Here is a 19382-nt window from a genome sequence, read left to right as displayed (position 1 = left end):
ATTGGAGAATTAGAGAGAACACAGTTACCTGCAAGTTGAGGTTTGGGTTAGTTGGGGTGTAAAATATCACGTGTTAGCATTGGAATGACATGAGTAGGTGGTGCGCCTCCTGTTAAAGATGTGGAGGGAAAAGTGGCATTAAACTGTTTCCTGAAGGCAGTTCCACAGACGGGAGAAAGGAGGAACTGAAGAGTTGAGGTGTGTGGTAAGCCTGGATTTTGAGGATTTAACCAGGAGATGCTAATTGGAAAAACAAGTGAGTCTTGGAAGAGCCGGGGATAGTCGGAGGGCTGAGAGAGTAGAGGGAGATTATCTGGAGGAGATGCAGTTTTAAAAACAGCCCACTGACCTGCCTGTAATGCAAGAACAACAGGTATTGTGCTTCAGCCTCATCAGGAGAAATTCCAATAATGTTGAGAGCTTAATATTCCACAGAATCTATGAGAGAAATATGATGCTGGGGCACCTGCCCATAGGGGAGAGCAGTACTTCATTGAGCTATGGATAAAGGCCTTGTAGATTGTAATTTTTTGGGGGGGACGGAAAGACTTGGAACAATGAAGATGTCTGCGACTGGCTCTTTAGGCAGCTTTGTTCTATGGTCGGCCCAGGAGAGGCCAGAGGCCATGGCTTATGATGAGACCGAGAGGTCCAAGAGACTCGATCTCTTCCAAAGGCTTGTTATGAAAAAATATATATACACACACACACACACACACACACACACACACACGATACTTTGACACAGGAGGAGGCCATTTGGCTCGTCATGACAGTGTGAGACTAAGATTTGCCATAATTTAAGGATATTTCCCATTTATAAGACCAGAATTTCATCCTTTCCAGAATGATGCAGCTTCTGTCTGCCTGTCAGTGGGATCAGGTACAACACAATCTCGACTTGTCTACAAAAAGGAAGAGGGTTTTCCACAGGATTGGAGAGGCCATTAATATAGATAAGGAAAAGGACTAAGCCTAAGTCACTGCCTTGGAGTATTCCTTCCTCCATTGGAGGAGGAGCGGAGGGGATGCTGTGCGCCGTTTTTCTTTCCAACAAATAAACTTTCCAAAATAGAGGAAGTTTCCCATCAAATGACATGTGGAAGTGAGAGAAGAGAGTGCATGATAGAACTGAGCACAGTTCCTGAGGTTTAATAGGACTGAGCACAGTTCCGAAAGCATCAGGACTGGTTGTGAAAGAGGTGCCAAGCTGGGTAAGAAACTTCACTGTGGCAGGGGAGAAGTCCACTTATTGTGGGAACATTCTGTAATGGTAGAAAGGGTGGATAAAGGAAGGGACATATTTGGGACCTTGGCCTCTGCCTTTTACTGGATGTAAAGTTTTGTTGGCAGAGGATCGATGACTCTATTTCCTTTATCAACCCCCATGCCCGTTTGTGAGATTCATTTATTACTTGGCAAAAAAATTTTTTTGGAATGGATGTTGATCACTCCGGTTTGTGTCTGTAGAGAGGTTTGTGTGTTTGTGTTTGTCCATTCACTTGAACTTGCCTACAGGTCACAATTTTAAACTGATCATCATGAAACTTCACCAAATGGTACAGTTTGTGGTCCGACAGAATCCTATTTATTTTTGAGGTCAAAAGGTCAAAAGGTCAACATCGGCCAAAAGGTCAAAAACCTTTTCAAATTTCTAAAATCCTCAATTTTCATCCGATTTACTTGAAATTTGAATAGGATTTTCATGTCAGCTGACTGATTTCAACCACCCATTATATTTGAGGTCAACATCGGCCGAATTTCAAAAATTGTCAATTTTCTCAGATTAACTTAAAAATTGAATACGATTTGCATCTCAGGTCACAGAATTCAATCACCAATTATTATTTTTGAGGTCAAAAGGATGCTCTACTGAGTGCCATTCTACCTTGTTTGTTTCGCCAAGTGTTGCTCTTTGAGTGATTTTTAAAAATTTTCATTAACCTTGCATCCTCTGTTCCGCGGAAGCCCTTTCTATTCACTATGGTGGTGGTGGTGGTGGTGGTGGTGGTGGTGGTGTTTCTCTCTCACTCTCACTCTTCCTCTCTCTCCCTCTCCCTCTCCCTCTCTCCCTCCCTCTCTCGTTGTACAGCCAAATGTTGCTTTGGCTTTTGACCTGCTTATCTATCTTTATATGAACTTCAAACTCGTAGTACAACTATATTGTTTTATCTACGAGTATTTCTATATCTATATCTCTGTCTACAGGGTGTCTCAATAAAATGTATACAGACTTTATATATCGAAATTTATACCATATACGTGTATATATTGTTGTGGAAAGTACTTCTGGGGGTAATAATGCTCAGCATAGTTTAGTTATCTTCCATAGTAAATGTCTTAGAATAAGTGAAAGGTAACTTTATCGTGATTATATATACTAGGGCATTGCCCGTACTATATCTATATCTAAAATTATATCCCCCCCCTCTATTTACATGAAATGGTTTGGTCCAAAGCGAACGGCTTCCGGAGTTTGGTAAAGAAATCGCCATCGCGTGCACAAACGCGCAGGAAAGCGAATGAATCGCAAATTCGTTTTTATTAGTTTTAAAACATAGTTTAACGCCAACATAGTTTGCAAACGTGAAATAAATGAATACGCTCTCAAATGTGCCATCCGAGGCAGAGTGTGTCCGCCACGTTCGGCACACGCGATAGTTCGCTGCTCTCTGATTGGTTGAATCGTTTTTTGGACATAGCTCGGTAAGTAATTGTCCGATTAATATGAAACCTTGAAAAGGCACATCCTCGGGTCCCCAGCAATATACCTGGCAAGTTAAAAGTATATCGGACCCGTGGTTGTCGAGAAACAGCGGTCACAGACAAACAAACGTACAGAGATTACTGGAATTATAGATAGATAGATATATATATATATATATATATATATATATGTATATATATATATATATATATATATATATATATATATATATATATATATATATTGTTACGGATTCGTCACTTCCGTCTTTGTCGTTTTCATCTACTTGAAGCATTTTTAGTTTCATGTACTATTATTGTTACAGTTTCAGTGTGAAATGGAGATAACTGTCTTCAAAGGTAAAAATAGTGTCTCAGAAGAAAAACGAAATGGGTGAGGGATAAACCGGAAGAAGAAGAAGAGGCGGGCGAGAGGATCGAGTGAGATCGGGGAAGAAAGGCCTATCTGCTTCGTGGTGTCGAGCAGACATTGTGGACATTGGTTGCAAGCGAATATTGGTTTCCCCAGGAAAGGGATTCCCGTGACAGTGTCGTTATTGCTGTGGCAAATAAACCTGCATGATGGGTTTTGGTTCCGAAAGTGAATCATCACTGGAGAGCAGGTACGCCTCCATTACCGGCCAGTCCGCCATTTCACCTCGCACCAGCCATTCGCCTGGTTTCCCATGTGTGTCGTGGATTTTCCCCGGAGAGATCTCAGCTTGGGAACCGCTGATCGTTCATGTCAGCTTCATTGTCTGGTGAACGGAAGGTGTGAACGGAAGGTTCCCAATCACCTTTTGGGTGAACTATTACCGGACCGACTTCGGCCCGACCTCTCACCAAGCGGCTCTTCTGCAGCGTCGGTGGTCAGCCGTCCTGGGTTCAGGTCTCAGTACGACCTTTTTCTTGTGATCACTGGAGCAGGGATCGACTTTGGCCTGGTATTGTGACCCAGTGACTTTGGGGAATGTTACATTTCGCTCATGTTGGAGTACTGTGAGTTATTGATTCAGAAATACATTGGTGGTACCATCATAGGAATTGTATGGTGTTTGCTGTGCAAGTCAGAGTTTCCTTGTACTTGAGTTAATTGTTATTATTGTGCGAGTTTGAATACAATACTTGGTTTTTGTATCAATTGATTGGTGTGGTTCTACCATTGGTCATTGGGACACACACATAATAGCTCATCTTTCTGCCATGACTCATTTCGGGGCTTGGAGGTACACCGTGACCAGGGTTTGGGGAGGAGCACGTAACAGAAATTGGGGGCTCGTCCAGGATTGAATTCCCTAACATTCCCAAATCTGCACTCTGCACTCCACGCGCGCCTGCCGGCACTCCACGCCCACCTGTAGGCATTCCCCATCTACCTGCAGACATTCCCCATCTCCCTGCAGGCATTCCCCATTCAGCTCTTCACATGCCGCAATCAAATTTTCCCCATCTAAATTTCTACCTTCACTTCCTTCCCACTGTGATTCCAATTTTTCCATTCCCGGTGCAATTCCCAATTTGCCTTCCCCCCGTTCCGATTCAAATTCTGCCACCCTTGGCTTCTCCTGGGCCCCATCGGCCCCATTTGTTCGTCCTTCCCTCAATTCATTCGTTTGTTCCTTTAAACTATCACTCATTCTTTTGATTCCTTCCCTAAATGTATTCCTTTGGGAGTCCATTTTGTTTTTCAATCCCTCAATTCTTCCTTCCAACTGCTCACTCTGGGCATTCATTTTATTTTTCATTTCTCCCATCTCATTACTCATTCTCCTCGTTTCGTCCTTCAATTCATTCTTTATTTCCCTCGTGTTGTTGTTCATTTGCTCATTCATTCCCCTCATTTCTGCACTGGTTTGTTCACTGTGCTCCCTCTGAGCCCTCATTTCCCTAAGCAATCGATCCAAAATCTGGTCGGTTATCGGGGCCGTCCCAACGGCGGGGGAAGCTCCACCACTACTCTCTACCCCCACTACTTCCGACTCACTCCCAATGCTTCCCGCATCTTCCATCCCTTCTTCCATCTTGCTTACCTCTTCCATCCCTTCTTCCATCTTGCTTACCTCTTCCATCCATAAAGAAGAGGTCGCTTCTCCGTGCGACCTTTAACAGGAATAAAATTTAACTTTTAACGACGTTCCGTCAGCGTCTCGCGCACCGATCGCCGATGCAAATTTATCGCCTCAGACTAAAAAATGTTGCGTGCAAATTCTCCACTCCCTGACACCAAATTTACTCAGGGTTCAATCCCACTCCTGACTACCAGTTGTCCTGCGAACCCCTCCGGTTAACACCAGGGACCGCGGAAGACCGAACGGATTTAACGGAGGCGACGAACAACTCGGATTCGGCTATAAAACGTGGAAAGAGGAAGGGAAGGGGAAGCTGCAGCAAAAGTGCTTACCTTCAGCGAACCGACGGCAGCTTCGATCCTGCAGGGAATTAATGAACTCACGAACGCCGAATTAGAATGTACAAAAATAAAGATTTATTCACGGCACCCGATAACAAGGAACGCGACGGTAATCAAATAATGGGCCTATCTAAGTGTCTACAGGTGTGCGTTGCCATAAGGCACAATGGTTTGATCACCAGGTTTGACACACAAGGGCTGTTATCTTTAATCCCTACAACTACCTGGCACCCGAACATTCTGGTATGTTCACAGGTATACTCCTTAACCGACAAACCGGACTAAACACACAGAACTTATTACAGGGCAGATTCCCTATCGTGACAGACGAAGCATGTTACCTATTCAGATCTACCTGACTCTAGATATTGCTCTACCCCACCGACATAACAATATATATATTGTTGCGGATCTCACCGTCGGCCCCTTTTCCCCTTACCAAGGGGGAATTAATCCCCTTGTCTGCGACTGACCGACGTGAGTCCTGAAGCTGCCCAGCTCCCTCCAGAGAGGCAGGTGAGCAACCTCGTTCGAGACCGCGGACAAGATGTTAATTTGCCGAGCGGATTAGCAGCTGCGGCTCGAACCATTAACAGAAACTAGACCCGATTCTTATGCGTTGGCCAAATCGTGCCACAGGTATTCAATGTGGAAAAGACAAGGACGAACGGATGTGAAGGAAAGAAGGAAAGATAGGAAGAACATGATTTATTATTACACTGTAACCCCGATATAACGAACTGCTCGGGAGACATAAAAAAAAGTTCGTTATTTTGAAGTGTTCGTAATACTGAATAACGTACGAATCACCATACTATCACACCTATTCATATGCAAAACTACAAATTATTTGTATTGTTCATTCATGTACATTTTATTGTTCGATTGTACGAATAAAAAACTTAAAAAGCATTGCTGTTGTGTCATTGTTCAAGTACATGTAATATTCAAGTACATGTTCAAGTACATGTACATGTTCAAGTACATTAAAAATCAGTGCTGAAATAATTCCGGCATCCATTGGCATCCATAATTGGCAATTCCGGCATCCATAATTCTGGCATCCATCTTCAGATTCGATAATGTTTCTCAGTTCTGGAATGAACTCGGCAGCCGCTGCATCGTCACATGACTTGTCTTCCCCGGAAATCTTGAGTGCGCGTATACCATGACGATTTTTCCACCGATAGAGCCATCCCGTGGACCCGGTGAATTTTCTGTCCACACCATGCATTTCTTTTGATAATACTATAGCTTTCTCCATAACCATAGGGCCGGAAATCGGTATGTTGGCAGCTCATTGTTGTTCGAACCATAGATAGACTGCCTGATCGAGATCGCCGTCATTCGCCTGCCGCATTTTCTTCCGCTTCAAACCATCTTGTTGACTGCATTTGTGGACAAATTCCCGTAACTCCTTTTCCTTTCCTTTGAACGTTGATATGCTGCTCTTAGGAATGCCGTATTCTCTGGAAAGGTTTGCTGCTTTCTCACCAAGACTGAGATGATCAATGATACGGAGCTTGTCTTCAACTGACAAGATCTTGCATTTACGGGACGGTGTAGCCATATTGATTTGCCTTACGTTAAACAATATAATCTCATTAAATATGCGGGGGACAGGAAGTTCGTTCGTTATATCCGGAAGTTCATAATACTGGTGTTCGTTATAGCGGGGTTCCAGTGTATTTACACCAGACTGAAAGAAGAAAAGCACTCAAAGTAATATACAGGAAAATGGAAGGATCAGAAGGACACAGAGCAATTTCTAGCTTATCTACACAGTCTTACTTAAAACCCCAGACAAGACAAACAAAACAAACTCACGTACACAAATGGATGAATGAGGGCAGGAACGAATGGCTGTAAGGAGAGGAAGGTTCAGCTGGACGCAGGAGAACGGCCGGGCCGGGAGCGAGCAGCCGCCGACTCTCCACCCTCGGGTCCACACCGCCGGGATGTTCGCAGGAGCGCATCGGAGCGTGACGTGGCAAGGCTGGTTGGAAACAGCGTCTCCCTCACTCGTACTCCCGCAGGTTGCACGTCTCTCTTTACCAACTCAAGCGCCTACCTGACAGAAACTGCCTTCGTGCTCCCTCGCTCATCTGGCTCCCTCCCTCATCTGCTGCCTCAATCGTCTGCTGGTGGGGGCTCTCCCCCCACGGGTTATATAGCCACGCCCTACCAAGCCATGACCACACCTTACCAAGCCGTGCCTATCGAGTCCTGGTTGGGCGCAAGGGCTTCCTGGCTCCACCTCCTGAAGACGATGGGCCGGCCACGCCCTTCTTCCCCGAGTTGACCGCGTGCGTAATGGAGTCTTGGGGTGAAGGTGACGCCAATAACCCCACCCAAAGTTACTGTCACTTTGAAGAGGCCATGGGGGCATCGGAGGGATCCTATCCTATTTCAATTCGGTGCAATGCAGCTTCAATTAATGGGCGACAGAGCCTTAAACTGGAACACAGAATAAGGAAATAACTATTTAGAAGGGTATATGAAGTTCTAGGTGCATGCGATGGACTAACTAAGGGGATGACCTTTGACCTTTACACAAATGGAGGTATTTACAAGGAATCACCACAAGACGGTCATATTTACAAACACAGGATTCTCAAATCCGCAACACTGCACCCTTATCCGCCAGGCACGTCCCGGGCCTATAAAACTTTAACTTAGTGTGGCACGTAGGTGTAGTTCCCTCTACAATTGATCTGACCCTGAGTGTGACAGTTTTAAAACACAAATATGTATGTCCCTCTGCTGCATTGCACCCTGCCTAACAGAATCACGCCCACAGGATAACCGAATTGCGGAATGGATTTCAAACTAAACATGTACGGTGGGGAGCATTATTTACAAGTGACGCTGATTGTATTTACACTGCAACCCAGGACCTGCGATTTCCTTTGGGGGAAACAGAAAATCCTGTGGGTGGGGAGGAGACAGCATGCACTGCATCGACGCACCAGCACCAATAAAGAGCACCAAAACACCAAAGCACCATAAAGCACCAGAGTGCACAGTCACCATAGTTCCATTAAAAAAAAAAAAAACTGATGCTGGTCTGCCTCTTCGGCTCCCTCTGCTGGCTGTTGTTCTTCCAGATGTTGTCAACTTGTTCTTCTTACTGGCGGCCTATTTAGTGGATATAAAAAAAGCACAGAACGTGTCCATTTTTATTTATGGCCCACAGGGGCCGACTATGGGTGGTTCACCTGTGAGCTTGGTGCCACCTCACCGGGTCCGCAAGCAAGATATTGGGCCATCGTGGCCAGTCCCAGCAGAGGGGCCATGCCCCAACCCGTGGGGTCCATGAGTGGTGCTCAGCCACAGACATGTGGTCCATAAGTGGTGCGTGGATGCAGGCAGCTGGTTGCGAGGATTCGGGCACACCAACGCGCGCCCCCCCCCCCCCCCCCCCCCCCGCACGCTCCCCTCAGTGCCCAGAGAGCACGATCCATGGGTCGGGTAAGGAAGACAGAGAAGACAGGTGAGTGAAGGGTAAGGGCGCAAGGGTACACATCGAACAAGGCAATGCAGAATGAGGGGCGCATGGGAGCGAGCTGAGAAAGTTTTGTTCCTACGTACGCCCCCCACGTGACCTACACTGCCCCCCCTTGCCCCTCCCCGTATTTACAAAAGCCTACACATTTACAAATCCGTCACTACGTCTCGTCCTCCCCATATTTCCCCGATACCAAATTCGTCACAATCCCATTAATCCAAAATTTGCCATCACCAATTCATCATCAATCCTCATAAGGAGGGAGAGATGGAACATCAGCACAATGTCACACCCACGTCATGATGCGTCTCACATTCCAAACATTTGCACAAAAATAACAATAACAACATGGCATGGTGTGGCGTTCTGTCATCTCAGGTGAGTGGATGTAGATGGTGCGAGGAGATTCTTAATCCTAACTATCCTCTAAATGACTTTAATACACTTTACACTACCCGGGGTCTTTCCCTGCCAAACCATTGGCCATCTTACTCTCTATGCGGTTTTAAGAACCAAATTCCCATTGACCAAACTGTGGTGCTTCATCAATTTGGGGTCTCACTCCCCCGATTCAACTCCCTGTGCCTTTGCACAATTTCAGGACTGTGTCGTGTGGCTCTCCCAGCAGGTCTACCCACCTGCACACCTCCACCACTACAGTTGCCTCCGAGCTTACCTGCTCCTTACCCTAACCTATCTACCTGTGGAAGGCCCTCCTTGGCACTTACCCCACTCAGTGCCCTCTCTGGCACTGGGCTACCCGGGTCCATCCTTTGGATCCTCGGGCCCCATCCACAACAACTCTACCGGCTCCCAGAGCCCACCTGCGGCCTCACCTGGCCGACATCCTCACAGTGGCGGAGTGCCCATTTAACTACACACACTAACAGGCCACACCCTCAGCCATTTCCACGTCACTAATGCACCCATCCAAACACCATTCTTCCACATGCACCACAGATGCCAACATCCAACCACAATTTACCTATACCCTCTACCTAACTCTTAAACTACCCTCCCTGGGTATTCGTGATGGGGTCCATCCTCCCCATACACACCTTCGCACCATCCACTCCACTCCACAGTTTCGACCATACTCACTCCACACCATCCATTCCATACTCCATGTATTCCATACTCCATGTATTCCACACACCTGTTCATTTGCACACCTGTGCAATCACACCTGGTGCTTCCTGCACCCTCCTTCCTCCCAGGCTTCTTCAATCATTCCATACAATGCACAACCACAATTGTTCCTCATGCACTGCTCCATACACTTCCACGCTCAATACAACTCACAATCACCTCACTCACTCATACACTGCTCCATACACTTCCGATTCTCAAACACACGGCATCATCTGATCTATCTGGTTTCCTTCTAACTTGGTGCTCCCCGTCTTCCCTTTAAGCTAGGCACATACCACGTCGTTATCATCCAAACTAATCTACCTACGTCCCCACTACCTGTATGATGTCGCTACTTAAATCTCCAGTTACCTATGGTCAATCTTCTCTAGATCCCTATCATTTTATCCTAACCCTCCTGGGCTAGTTTTCACTGCCATAAACCCCATAAAACTATAGCTCATGTGCCCCCTTGGATGTGAGAGATGACAGAGTTGCCATCCCATCACATCGGGTATCTCCCACTATCAATTTTGCCATCAAATTCCAATTCTGCCCATCACTTTGCCAATCTGCCAATCATCAATTTGCCAATCATTACTGCCAATCCTATTCACTATTCCAAAATTTCGAATCCAAAACACTATCATCATCACAGTCCACTATATCTGAGCCTCTGTGCGTCGTTACATCATTAAAACTCGGCTTCGCAAAGCCGAGCAATGAATTCGGGTGGTTTGGTTGCCTGCAGGTTGAATCCGTCCGCATTTGGTTCAGGGGAGGCGGCTTGGTCGGGCCGAGATTCCACGCACCATCTCGCCACAGATCCTTGCGGCCTCCGGCCCAATGGCTCAATCTCGCCCGGTCGGATCCCCGTCCCCGCCACAAGGGGGCACCGTTCCGATCCCTTCTACCTGCCCTCGAACCGGACTGGTCGCTTTGCCCGGCAAAGCCCGGACTCGACCGTGCGGGGCGGGGCCAGGCCCGAATCGGCAACGACGCTTCGAAGAGAAGCGACGCAGCACCGACCCGCGCCGGGCCTCGCATCCAACAAAGCGCACCGCGCCCCAAGTGCTCGCATCGGCTATCCGTCGCCCTAAACGCTGCCCCGGTCAATGTCGATGCCTCCTCTGCATGCTCACACCACGCGTTCCGTTTGTTGCTCATACATCCCATGCTCTTCGGCAATTCCACCACCGTACTCCCTGTTACACACCACACCTCTCACGCACCCTCTTGCGCACACTCGTCGTTCGCACACTTCGTTCCACACCTCTCCTCCGTTACGTCCCCCATAACACTCACCATGGGCGTGCACTCTTGCATCCACCCACTCACGCGCTTCAATGGGGTCTCCCAAACCCGCACCACAACCAACTCAGGTGTGCTTCCTCGCACACTCATCCCAAGCGTGCATCCTCGCACCCGCTCCTCAACCAACTCACTCTCTGGGTCACTCTCACCCTCGCACGTACACTCCGTATCACTCTCACTCTCTGTGTCACACTCCATACACTCCGACATGCATTCCCGCTCGCACTCGGTTTTACTCCCACACTCTATAACACTCTCACTCGCCGACGCACACTTTTTCCTCACATGAGTGCCATTCTTTCGTACACCACGCCCCACGGACCTCGCACAAAAGCCCGGGTGCCATATCGACCCCAATCACGCGACAATTCTCTTCGTGCCAAACACTCTGCCGAAAAACCTCTTAGCACCATATACAGCCCGTCTCACCTTCGGGGTTCTTCTTCCTCCCTGCACCAACACCTGCAAATCTTTATAAGGATTAAGCATGGCATCAAGGTGTGAGCACGGACTTTGCACATTATCCATTCCTTCCTCCAACTGTTGCTCTTCTACGTCTGTCGTCTCTACAATTTCGATTTTAACTATTGCTTTTTCTTTGACGACCGCTGGCTAAAATTCCCTCTACTTCAGCGGTGGCTGGCTGCCCCATACCCCGGGTCGCAATCTCTATACCCGTCATTTTACCCGCGCTTTTCTCCGCCTCGCTCAACCAGTGCTCCTCGACCCGCTTTACCTCGTCGTGCACCCTTGGGATCCTCTCGCCCAACATGCGATCCATGGTCTCCCCACATTTTTGTGCGCTCTCCCCACATTTTTGTATGCGGTCACCCATTCTGTCCCCAACTTTACCGATTCACTCCAATTTGCTTCCTCGCCCCCCGATTTGATTTTCTAATCGCTCCCCCATTCTGTTTTACATTCGTTCCAATTGTTCTCCCATCCTGTCCATACTGTCGTTCTTTTTCTGTATTTCCGCCATGAATTGGGCCATGAAGGCTTGCATTTGGACCACCCCCATTGGCGCAGCGGGCGTGGCCGCCGCAACCATGTGCGAGCCGCCATTTTGTGCGCCTCCAACCTCGTGCGCGGCGTCGCCATTTTGTGCGCCTGAACCCTCCGCAACCCAATGCGTATTCGCGAGTCCCATTACTCCCAAATCCTCCCCTGGGTCCTGGGTCGATTCTACCCCGCCCCCCTTCTAACTCACCCACCAGCATCCGCTCGCCTTGATCATCCATGGCACGATTTTTAATTTGGAATATGTTTAATAAAATTTTGGCCACTCGTAATTTGAGTGCGCTAAGCGCACTTCAGGTCCGAATCTCGCTCCTGACACCAATTGTTGTGGTCAATAGTACAATTGGTGTCCAAAATTTGGGCTAAATAAATTTAGTCCCAGGTTCGAATCCCAACTCCTGACTACCAATTGTTACGGATCTCACCGTCGGCCCCTTTTCCCCTTACCAAGGGGGAATTAATCCCCTTGTCTGCGACTGACCGACGTGAGTCCTGAAGCTGCCCAGCTCCCTCCAGAGAGGCAGGTGAACAACCTTGTTCGAGACCGCGGACAAGATGTTAATTTGCCGAGCGGATTAGCAGCCGCAGCTCGAACCATTAACAGAAACTAGACCCGATTCTTATGCGTTGGCCAAATCGTGCCACAGGTATTCAATGTGGAAAAGACGAGGACGAACGGATGTGAAGGAAAGAAGGCAAGGTAGGAAGAACAGGATTTATTATTATTTACACCAGACTGAAAGAAGAAAAGCACTCAAAGTAATATACAGGAAAATGGAAGGATCAGAAGGACACAGAGCAATTTCTAGCTTATCTACACAGTCTTACTTAAAACCCCAGACAAGACAAACAAAACAAACTCACGTACACAAATGGATGAATGAGGGCAGGAACGAATGGCTGGAAGGAGAGGAAGGTTCAGCTGGACGCAGGAGAATGGCCGGGCCGGGAGCAAGCAGCCGCCGACTCTCCACCCTCGGGTCCACACCGCCGGGATGTTCGCAGGAGCGCATCGGAGCGTGACGTGGCAAGGCTGGTTGGAAACAGCGTCTCCCTCACTCGTACTCCCACAGGTTGCACGTCTCTCTTTACCAACTCAAGCGCCTTCCTGACAGAAACTGCCTTCATGCTCCCTCACTCATCTGGCTCCCTCCCTCATCTGCTGCCTCAATCGTCTGCTGGTGGGGGCTCTGCCCCCACGGGTTATATAGCCACGCCATACCAAGCCATGACCACCGAGTCCTGGTTGGGCGCAAGGGCTTCCTGGCTCCACCTCCTGAAGACGATGGGCCGGCCACGCCCTTCTTCCCCGAGTTGACCGCGTGCGTAATGGAGTCTTGGGGGTGAAGGTGACGCCAATAACCCCACCCAAAGTTACTGGCACTTTGAAGAGGCCATGGGGGCGTCGGAGGGATCCTATCTTATTTCAATTTGGTGCAATGCAGTGTCAATTAATGGCGACAGAGCCTTAAACTGGAACACAGAATAAGGAAATAACTATTTAGAAGGGTATATGATTTTCTACGTGCATGCGATGGATTAACTAAGGGGACGACCTTTGACCTTTACACAAATGGAGGTATTTACAAGGAATCGCTACAAGAGGGTCATATTTACAAACACAGGATTCTCAAATCCGCAACAATATTGTTATAGATCGCGGTTAGATGTTATAGACCGAGCGGTGGTGTAAGACCGCGACCTAACAAAACTCACCCGATTCACCCAGACTTTGGCCGTATCGCACCCCAGCTGCTCAATGAGGGAAAAGACGAAAACGACGCAATGCAAAGAGGAAAACGAAGGCAAAGAAAGGTTTGGAAATACGACTGAATTTATTGACTATTTACACACAAGCAAAAATAAAGCAGTCACGTTTATTTACAAGCACATAAGACGCAGGTGACACAGGGAAAATACTAGCTTATACAGACTTAATTAACCCAGGACAGAACAAACAAAAGACTCTGACTCACGCGGGGAATTGCAGGAGGTGGATGGCTGGAGGTGAACGCTTGGTGGAGCCAACGCGGAGCTTGGTGGAGCTGAACGCTTGGTGGAGCCAACGCGGAGCTTGGTGGAGCTGAACGCTTGGTGGAGCCAACGCGGAGCTTGGTGGAGCTGAACGCTTGGTGGAGCCAACGCGGAGCTTGGTGGAGCTGAACGCTTGGTGGAGCCAACGCGGAGCTTGGTGGAGCTGAACGCTTGGTGGAGCCAACGCGGAGCTTGGGGGATTGGTGTGACGGGTTCTCTCTCCTTCCTTAGTCCCACCCAGTCCAACAACTTCCTCTCTTGCTTCAGGACTCTTTCTCTCTCTTTCTTGGTCCCTCACTCTTTACTACCGACTCCTCACTGCAACCAACGCAACCACTTGACCACCACCTCTACTGACTGACTCTTCACCACTCTGCACTTGACGACCGACTCCCAACCAACTCAGACCAACTCAAAGTCCAACTCCAGGCCTTTCTGTCTTCTGCTCTCCTCTGTAAAAACGCATCTCCTTCAGTCCTTCTGGACACGCCCTTGCCTTGGGTTATATAGGCCCCCGCCCCTCAACCTTTGCGACCCTCCCCGATCGCTCTTCCTCCGCCCTCTCTAGCCGAACCCCTGGCTCATGGTTGGTCGAGTGGGGCGGGCTCACTCCTCCCCTCTATGACGAGGTGGAGACACGCCTTTCTTCCCCGACTCGAGCCTCGTGGTCAATGGCGGATGAAGGGAAAAACCGACCAAAATGCGGAAGGCGCTTCGAATTGCAATTGACGGAAAGGGGGGAATGGAAGGGAATCTATCTCTTTCACTGGTGCAATGGAGTATTTTAATTAATGGAAGACACAGTCTTACGCTAATACACATAATAAGGATATAACTGTCAAAAGAAAGGATATATCGTGTCCTGCATGTATGTTTTTATGGACTAACTACGGGAACGCCCTTTGACCTTTATACAACCACAACGGAGGGAGGAGGGGTGATATTTTACAACAACCTTTTACAACAACATTTTACCACAACAACAAAATAAAAAAACATTCTCATATCCACAACACTATATATATATATATATATGTATATGTATATGTATATATATATATATTGTTACGGACCGCGGATAAGATGTTGTGTTTGCCGAGCGGATGGCACCGCGGCCGAACAGTTGCCCCGACTAACCCGATTCCCGAACGTTGGCCGGATCGCGCCACAGATATTCAATATGGAAAAGACAAAAGCGACACGGATGTGAAGAAGAAGAAGAAGAAGAAGAAAACAAAAAGGTTGGAAATACTACTAAATTTATTCTTACTATTTACACGCTCAAAGTAACCAAGGAAGAAGGAAGGATAAGAAAATAATATACAGAAGAATCAGAGACACAGTGCAATTATTATTAACTTATACAGCTTAATTAAGACCCAGGGACAAGACACACAGAACAAACTCACGTACACAAAAGGATGGAAAGGCAGGAGGTGGATGGCTGGAGGGAGTGGAAGGTCCAACGGATACTGCAGCACGATCGGCGCATTTAGCAGCCGCCGTTCCTTCGCGGCCCTGCTCAAAACTGCCGTCCAGGCCCCCAAGCTGCTGTTGTTGCTGCTGTGGCTGCGTGGACGTCGCGTGCTCTTTTCAGGACTCGTCTCTCTCGTCTTGTCAAAGCTCATCTGCTTCTGTAAAAGCTCATCTGGTCCAACCACTTCTGTAAAAGCTCATCTGGTCCAACCACTTCTGTAAAAGCTCATCTGGTCCAACCACTTCTGTAAAAGCTCATCTGGTCCAACCACTCAACTCAACCACCACAACTCAACAACCACCTTGCTTCTTGCGCGCGCGCTTTTATAGCGCCTCAGGCGATCAAGCCGCCGGCCTTCAGGACACACCCATCGGTCAGCTCGCCTCGGCCCTGATTGGTCGGCACGGCCCTCTGGCTCCGCCCTTGATGACGATGGGCGGGCACGCCCTTCTTCCCCGAGCTGAGCACATGCTTAATGGCGGCTTTGGGGCGAAATCAGCAACCACCGCTGTAACAAACCTGGCAAACTGCCCAGTGCGGTTGGCAATGGAGACTTGGAGGGGATGTAGCTGGAAATGGAGATTTTGGGAATGGGAATGAAAGGGGATCTATCTTGTTTCACTTGGTGCAATGGAGTGTCATCTTAATGGAAGACAAGGCCTTACCCTTGTAGTGAAATCGTATTCGTACTGAACCCGGGGTGATGCTCGTTGCTCGTTGACACCACTAGGGGCGTGACTATAAGACCCACTGCTGCGGACGGAGCTCCGAGACTTCTCCTGTGACACGTTACATCTAGTAGACTCGCTAACGGTATGCCTGCATAGAATATCCAGCTTGCTTGCATTGAATGTTATGAATGGTCCCATGTGATGTCACATCGTATACTGATTGTATTTCCTACTCTACAGGATGATGTCATGATCTAAATGCAATTAAACCAACCCGTTGGACTAAAGTTGTGTGGACCTGATTGGTTTTCCACAACACTTAATTGCATTTAAGATCTACCGACATGGCTGGCAACAAGACGCTGACGGTGTCCGTATTCTGCGCCGACCCGCAAGCCCCGGATGGTGGCTTGCAACTGAAGCACTGGCTCAGAACAATGGAGAATCTTTTTGATGAGCCTGAGACCGCGCCGACTGCTGCCGCGAAGCTAGCCACACTACATTCAAAAATCGACTACCGGGTGTACAACTCTATCGCTCAATGCGCGACGTATGACCTCTCCATCGCGGAGCTCAAACGGCTGTACATAAAGGAAAAAAGCCCGGTGTATGCACGATATTTGCTGCAAACGCGACGTCAGCAACCCAACGAGGCGATGGACCACTATGCCCAGGAGCTCCGGCAGCTCTTGCTGGACAGCGTCAGGGAGCCACGGACTCCCGCGCAGGCTCAGGATGATCGTCTTTTAGATGCCTTCATTGCAGGGGTCTCCTCCCAGGAACTAAGGCTCAAACTCTTAGAGAAGACCGACCTGACCTTCGCTACGGCACTCGAGCAAGGGACAGTATACACTGAGGCGCGGATGCAATCGAACACCTATGATCGCACGCGCCTCTTGGCGGGCACCACACTACACGCCCGGCCAGAGAGTGCTACCGCCGAGGACGCGGATCCGCCCGCGGAACTCCGGGATGCTCCGGAGGAAGACCCAGCCCTAACGGCTGCCGTTACGACCAGACCCAAGGCCTTACGCGGGGCCGCATGCTTTTTCTGTGGGGGGCCACGCCATGCCCGGGTCGTGTGTCCGGCACGAGACGCTATATGCCATTTGTGCTCGCAAAAGGGACATTACGCGAGAGTGTGCAGGAAAACGGCATGCGGCTCGCGGCTCATTGACTCGCGCGGTCGCGGTCGCGTGGGCGCGACGACCTTGAATGGGCTCATTGCGGAGCCCGAGAGCCGAGCCCGAAACCCGGCGCCTTACCCGAATTCGAAGGGGAGGGCCCCTCTCTGCGGGCCCCTGGGCGCTCAGACGTCCTTGGCGGGCGTCACCGGACAGCCACCACCGTCTCATCCTCCATCGGGCACGAAGTACGTGTCCTTGACCAAACTCCGGGCCACGCAAGGGGCTTTGAAGCCTCGCCAAGCCCCAGCGGAACGTTCTCCTCATGTCGTCCACGAGCTAACGGTGGCCCACGCCCCGACAAAGGCGATTCCAAATACTACGGAAGCCTTTTGCTGCCAAAAGTGTCAAAAGGCGATTTCGAATACTACGGAGGCCTTTTTCTGCCAAAACTGTCAAAAGGCGATTTCAAATACTACGGAGGCCTTTTCCCGTCAGAATTGTCAGATTTTGAATCGCGAAACACCGGAATGCTTGGGAAAGCCCTCTGATGGCGTTAATGGATTCCCCATGGTCAACGCAGACTCCGGCCACGACCGCAAAACTGCTGCTGGCATAGGATCCACCCGCGAGGCTGGTCCGACCCATTCGGGGGGCTCAGTCCCGCTCCCAGCAGCCTCGTCTGGCCTGGCTCAAGCCCTTATTCCCCTCATGGTCGAAGGCCATTGTGTTCGAGCCTTGGTGGATACAGGGTCTACGGATAGTTTCATCGACCAGCGACTTGTGCTCAGGCATGGATGGCGGATCTGGAGGTCTACGAGACGGATCTTCATGGCTTCCCAGGGGCTTCGACTCAGCACGAAGGGGGAATGCCGATTGAAACTCGTGCTAAAGGGACGGGTTTTCCCTGATGTACACCTTATGGTTTTACCCGCTTTATGTGCTGATATTCTGTTAGCACATGATTTTCTTAAGCTGCATGGACGTCTGGTAATGGAGTTTGGTGGGCCTGACACGCTTGTTGTGGGGGCGGACGACGCGCTTGCGGTGTGCGCCCTAGCGCAAATGGACGTCCAGCCGCTTTCGCTGTTCCCCAATCTAACCTCCGACTGCACCCCTGTCGCGGTGAAATCACGGCGCTACTCTCGCGCAGACATGCAATTCATTGCGGATGAAACGGCTCAGCTCTTGAAAGACGGCATCATAGAACCTAGTAGGTCGCCGTGGCGCGCCCAGGTCTTGGTGGTGCGCAGCGAGGCCCATCGCAGACGCATGGTAATCGACTATTCCCAAACGATTAACCGCTTTACACAGCTGGATGCCTACCCCCTTCCGGGGATGGACGCGCTAGTGCAACAGGTGTCCCAGTATTCGGTCTATAGCACTCTCGATCTCCGTAGTGCGTACCACCAGATCCCTATCTCTAGGGCGGATCGTATCTATTACCGCCTTTGAGTCGGGGCAGCGGTTGTACCAATTTACGCGGTTGCCTTTTGGGGTAACGAACGGGGTCGCTTGTTTCCAGAGGGCCATGGATGACCTCGTTGCGCGGGAGCACTTAACCGATGTTTTCGTCTACCTCGATAATCTTACGGTTTGTGGATATGACCAAGGGCACCATGATGCTAATCTGAAGCGCTTCCTTGAGGTCGCGCAGCGGTATCACTTAACTATGAACGAAGATAAGTGCCAATACTCCCTACGCACGATAGATCTTCTGGGGTACACCGTGACCCATGGCTCTGTCGCTCCGGATAAGGAGCGTCTGCGACCTTTGCTCGACATGGCCCCTCCCTGTGATCGGGCGTCCCTGAAGCGCGCCCTTGGGCTGTTCGCCCATTACTCCAAATGGGTGCAAAGTTTCTCCGTGAAACTTCGCCCCCTCGTGGCCTGCGACACCTTCCCCCTGAATCCGGCCGCTTTGGCGGCCTTTGAAGGCCTTAAGGCCGACATCGCCCGAGCCGCCGTGGCGACAATCGACGAGAGC

General features: G+C 49.5%; 1 protein-coding gene across 2 annotated transcripts in view; it reads left to right on the top strand.

Moving 5' to 3' along the window:
• LOC137418438 (uncharacterized) overlaps positions 1–19382 on the top strand; it is a 67150-nt gene that overhangs the window by 29258 nt on the left and 18510 nt on the right. The gene's annotated exons all lie outside the window — the stretch shown is intronic.

The sequence above is a fragment of the Myxine glutinosa genome, chromosome 7, assembly GCF_964187855.1.
Source record: "Myxine glutinosa chromosome 7, kmMyxGlut1.1, whole genome shotgun sequence".
NCBI classification, from domain to species: Eukaryota; Metazoa; Chordata; class Myxini; order Myxiniformes; family Myxinidae; genus Myxine; species Myxine glutinosa.
Note: the sequence above shows the minus strand (reverse complement) of the source record. Positions and strands in the feature narration are given on the sequence as shown.